This window comes from Peromyscus leucopus, unplaced genomic scaffold (genome assembly GCF_004664715.2).
Source record: "Peromyscus leucopus breed LL Stock unplaced genomic scaffold, UCI_PerLeu_2.1 scaffold_688, whole genome shotgun sequence".
NCBI classification, from domain to species: Eukaryota; Metazoa; Chordata; class Mammalia; order Rodentia; family Cricetidae; genus Peromyscus; species Peromyscus leucopus.
The window spans coordinates 100754-106484 of record NW_023505605.1 but is presented as its reverse complement, the minus strand read 5'-3'; the positions used below and the strand labels follow the sequence as shown (position 1 = coordinate 106484).

The window sequence follows — 5731 nt, the reverse complement described above, 5'->3', positions numbered from 1 at the left end:
CACGGCATGGAACATCTTTGCATGTGCCTGTTTGGCTTTCTGAGGAGGGTGAACGCTCCACTAGACAGGAGGAAACCAGTGTTCAAAGGACTTGCTCAAGGGCTATGCCTGGGACCTGGGCGTCGATGTCCCTGGATTTTAACTAACGGTAGAAAAGATCTGATCGGAAAGTCAGGAGATTTGGTAATTGGGCGAATTTTATCTGACTGAACAAACCCCATCCCTGCAGCTGTCGTCAGTTTCTCCTCCCCAGAGCTTGAGGCAATGTACTTGAAACACCTCCGAGCCTCTCTAGAGAGCGAGAACTCAGGAACTCTATGATCTACAGCGCCAGTTCGAAGTTTGCTCCGCCCTCTCATCCCGTTCGCCCGCAGCGCCGGAAGTGTTCAGTTTTTTTTGTTAGCTCCCCTTGGCCCGGAAACACTTTCTTGGGAAGATGGCGGCAGTATCGGTGTTTCAGGCACCCGTCGGAGGTTTTTCTTTCGATAATTGCCGCAGGTGTGTCCATGCCACGGGCCGCAGTCGAGGCGTGGGTGGGGGTCGGTGCCTCGGGTCGGAGCTGGGCGGTGGCCTGGGCCAGGGACGTGAGGAGCGTGGGAACGGCGCCCGCAGCCGTGTGACTCAGGGAATCCGGGGCCCCAGCGGGCTGCTTCGGAGGCCCGGGGCCCCATCCCTTTGCCAGTGTGTAAGAACTTGGTGCTTCCCATGGCGTTAGGCAGGCCACAGCCCCGATCTGTGACTCTGCGCATGGGTGTGCTGATGGTGGGAGGATGCAGTGAACACGCTGGGGTGAAAGTAAACTGAGTTCCCTCCTAAGCACTCTCGTGCCACTGGGGCACAATTGTGGTCTTGTCCTCCAACACTTGATTTCTGCGCTTTCCCTCAGGAATGCTGTCTTGGAAGCTGATTTTGCAAAGAAGGGTTCAAACTTCCGAAAGCCCGGAAAACTGGCACTACCATCGCGGGAGTAGTCTACAAGGTAAGCCGAGAAAGCCTGACGACCCATGTTAGCAGGTAGGCCACTTGGACTCCTCCAAGCTTGAGCTAGATATGGTAGTGCATATGTCAGGGTACATCATGAAAAGGACTTTCATAAGAAAACTGCTTTTGCCAGTAGACTTTACATATTTAGTATTTGTATTCTTTATTCATTTTGACGTTTTTGACATGAAGGCAGTTTGTTTTTTCTTAAAGTACTGTAGGAAGCAGGATGATGTAATGGGAAAAGGTAGAATTGGGATAAGATGGATTTGTCTAGATGTTTAATGCATTGATGCTGCTTCCAATTTTGGGCAGTTCAGACCCCACCTCACTCCCTTTGAGACAGGTCTTATTGTGGTAGCCCTGACTGTCCTGGAACATGCCATGTAGATTAGGTGCTTAAACTGACAGAGATTCATCTGCTCTGTTTCCCAAATGCAGAGTTTAAGGGGTTAAAAGCAGGTGTCACTATGTCCTCATCATCAAATGGAATAAATCCTAATTAAACTTAAAGATCATAAAGACCAGTGATTAACATTGTTATAGGTGAAGAGATCCCAGCACTCGGGAGACAGAGGCAGGTGGTCTCTGTGGGTTCAAGGCCAGCCTGGTATACAGTGTAAATTCTAGGACAGCAAGAGCTACACAGAGAGAACCTGTCTCAAAAAACCAAAAAGTAAAAAAGAAAGAAACCTAGTAGACAGGTGATTGTTTACTTAATTTTGTCTAGTATGTGTGAGTGTGCATATGCCATGGGATGAGTGTAGAGGTCAGAGAACAACATGGTGGAAATCCAGTCTCACTTCATGTGAACTCTTGGGGTAGAAGTCAGCTTCCCAGGCTTGCACAGGTAGTGTTTTCACTTGCTGAACAAGCTTGCTGGCCCATAGGTGGCTATTTTAATGGAAAGATTATGGGTCTTCATTTCACTTTTTTTTCTTCTTCTCAGTTTAGCTCTATGATTTGTAAGGAATTTACTCAATCCCTGAGCCTTGTTTGAAAATGGAAATAAGTTGTAATCACCTTAGGATTCAGCCAGTAACATTAAGGACATATTTAGAATGTAACAATAATAGTTTTGGTAGAGATTTTGCCTGGGGATATGGAATTATGGAAGCAGAAATGGCCAACATTGTTTTTCTTAAATAATATGTATATAAAATTGTTGAAAACCTCTCTTTTTTGTTTTTTTTAAATAGGATGGCATAGTTCTTGGAGCAGACACAAGAGCAACTGAAGGGATGGTTGTTGCTGACAAAAAACTGTTCAAAAATTCACTTCATATCTCCTAATATTAGTAAGTATTGATAAATTTGGACTACTCTGAAATTTTCTAACCTGTCAATATTAAAAATGACCATTACTGCCATCCTCCTTGCAGCCTGCTTGCGGTCAGCATGTGTTTTCTAAGTCCCTTTCATGTGTTTCTAGCTGGATGCATGTTGATTGGCAGAGTGCTTAGCTGGCTTGAAGAGTCCTGTTCTGTTTTCAGCACTGCAGAAAGTGGGGAGTAGTGGGCACGCTGCAGTTTTAGCTTTGGGGGTAGAAGCAGGAGCATCAGGAGGTCAAGGTCCTCCTTGCCTACACAGGAGGCCAGTCTTAGGGTGAATAAGGCTGTGTCAGACAAATAGCTCCAAACATTTCCACGCCCGTGCCGCCTTGAGCTCCTCATGGCAAGTCCTGCCTGTGGCTTCAGTCTGAGTTAGTTGGTAGAAGGTTCTTCCACCCAGTGCCTCTTGAATGCATTCCTTTCTATTTTTCCCTCTCCTGAGACCTTTATTTAGGTTCTTTTTTCTCACCTGGACAATGGCAGTTTTTTAATTGCATTTCTGCCTCTGGTTTCTATAGTAATGTTCACAGGTTCTGCTATACCTTTGTAGAACACAGAGTTAGAGCCCGCACAAGGGTTCTAACACCCTTTTTTGGGCTTTTGAGAGTACCCACACGTAGTTGTATGCAGACTTTCACACAGACAATACCATCATAAATAATATTTTAAAAAAACAAAATAAAAGTAGCCCTTTGTTCTTTCTGCTTTTAAACTGTTTCTGTTCTTCTAAACCCAGCTGATAAAAACCTTTCCTTGCCAGGCAGTGGTTTTGCATGCCTTTAAATCCTAGGCTAGTAAGGTAAGCTGGCGGATCTCTGAGTTCGAGGCCAGCCTGGTACAGAGTGAGTTCCAGACACCAGGGCTGTTACACAGAGAAAACCCTGTCTCGAAAAAAAAAAAACAAAACACTTTTCCTTATCAATTAGAATTCATTGTTCTCAATGCTGATGAGGTAAGCAGGTAAGATGGTTGTCACCAAGCCTGACCACCTGAGTTGGATCCTCAGATTCCATATAGTGGAAGGACAGAACCAAATTCCGAAAGATGTTCTCTGACCTCCACATGCTTACATGACACAAATGTGTCCTTCACACACATGCACACACACACACACCACCACACACACACACACACACACACACAAATAAATTATAGATAGAAAAAAAGGGAGGGTTGGGGATTAGCTCAGTGGTAGAGCGCTTGCTAGGCGCAAGGCCTTGGGTTCGTCCTCAACCCAGAAAAAAAAAAAAGGAATTAATTGCTCTGCCCTCTGACTTCCCATGGCCTGTTGTACCTGTGTTATTTTATGGCATTTTATAATCTTCTCTTCCATTCCTCCTTTACTTAGTTCTGAAATAATAAATCAAGGCTGTCTAGTATTGATATTGAATTGTAAAACTTTGATCACTGCCTTGCTCTTTTGTACAGTTTGGATGCACTTGTAGGACTAACACATGCACTCTGAAGCAGAGAAACGGATGATTTGAAATTGTCCCGTTGCACCATAGAGAGGATATTTGCATATAGTTAGGTGTGTGTCCTCAATTTCATGTTTAAGATTGGTTAGAGAAGTTGCATAGCAGACAACTCAGAATGCCTCGCATGAACTTGAACTTTGTAGAGTTAGCCGAGAGGCTCCATTTCTTTCTCTGTTTTGATAAAGTGGTGGTTTTTCTTTTTTCTTTTCTTTTTTCCCCCCTTTTTTCATTTTTCGAGACAGGGTTTCTCTGTGTAGCTTTGCACCTTTCCTGGATCTTGCTCTGTAGACCAGGCTGGCCTCGAACTCACAAAGATCCGCCTGCCTCTGCCTCCCAAGTGCTGGGATTAAAGGTCGTGCCATCACCACCCAGCAAAAGTGGTGGTTTTTCAGAGACAAGGTTTCTCTGTATCTATTTCTGGTTGTCCTGGAACTCGCTCTGTAAACCAGGCTGGCCTCAAACTCACAGGGATCCACCTGCCTTTGCTCCTGAGTGCTGGGATTAAAGGTTGTGTCACCACCGCTCAGAGAGGCTCTATTCCTAAGTTAGTCATCTATAATTGAATGCCAGCTAAGTTTCTGTGGTATTTCCAGTTGCTGTGGTGCGGGGACAAGCTGCAGACACAAGAATGACAACCCAGCTTATTTCTTCCAACTTGGAGCTCCACTCTCTCACCACTGGCCGCCTTCCGAGAGTTGTGACTGCTAATCGGATGTTGAAGCAGATGCTTTTTAGGTAAGTTCCAAGTGTGGATTTCTGTAATATCGTTTTTTTTTTGTTTGTTGTTTTTTAAATCTTAGAATTTTTAGCACAAGGAACCCTGGAAATTAGGGGGAAAATATTTAGAAGAACACATTTTGTTCCAGAAATCAATTAGAAGCCATTTTTAATTTTTTTGTTTGTTGGTTGGTTGGTTTATTTTTAGAGACGGTTTCTCTGTACCCTTGGTTGTCCAGGCTGGCCTTGAACTCACAGAGATCTGCCTGTGTCTGCCTCTTCAGTACTGGGATAAAAGTCATTCACATCACCTCCTGGCTGCCATTTTTTTTTAATTGTTAAGGCATTTGATAACTAAATGGATTGTATGGTCTGATGTATCTTACGGTGATGATTTGCCGTGAATTGTGGCCAGTAGAGTAATTTCTTGAAGCATAGAGCTATTACTGCATAAGACAACTTTTGTTCACAGTAAAAATGGTACTTTGAGTTTGTCTTGTAAGTCCTACCCATTTCCCCACACTTCAACACAAATGGTTTTTTCTTTCCTTTTTTAGCAGTAAAGTGAGAAGACTTGTAGTCACATATAAGTGGGTAAAACAACACTGATTTCACCCACTCTCCCTCCTGGTCTTGTAGACCCTTGCTGAAGTGCTCTGTGCACTGTCTCCTATTTCTTTTTAGCTCTGAGGTAAGGGCTATTGCTGTGTCCTGTTTATAAATAAACAAGTTGAGGCTTAATGAGCCATAGTAAGTCATGATTTAAACTTTGCTAACTCCCATACACAGCTTATAGGAGTTTTGCTTCTTTTCCCCTTCAGTGATCCCATTATACTTTATGTTTGTATAGGTTTTGATGGTTTTAAAATTTTCCCCCCTTGGAGGCAGGGTTTCTCTGTGTAGTTTTGGCTGTCTTAGAACTCACTCTGCTGACCAGGTTGGCCTTGAACTCACAGAGATTTGCCTGCCTCTGCCTCCCCGAGTTTAAAAGTTTTAAAGTCCTAGTTGGTTTTCATTTACTTACATAAATGGGAAGCAGTATTTTTCTTGTTTGCTTTTCTGTTGCTGTGATAAACACCCTTACCAAAAACAATCTGGGAAGGGAAGGGTTTAACCTCATCTTACAGGTTATATCTTACAGGAAAACCAAGGCAGGATCAGGGCAGAGCCTGAAGCAGAAACCACATAGGAACACTGCTCCTTCTGACTGGCTTAGCTAGATTTG

The 5731-nt window shown here is 43.8% G+C and overlaps 1 long non-coding RNA gene across 1 annotated transcript; it reads left to right on the top strand.

Annotated features, from left to right (window-relative positions):
* The first annotated feature begins 406 nt into the window (after positions 1-406).
* On the top strand, positions 407-4399 carry LOC114705799. Its single transcript, XR_003736447.1, has 4 exons — positions 407-498; positions 887-979; positions 2181-2278; positions 4383-4399. It is a non-coding gene; the product is annotated as an uncharacterized LOC114705799 (long non-coding RNA).
* Positions 4400-5731: the final 1332 nt, after the last annotated feature.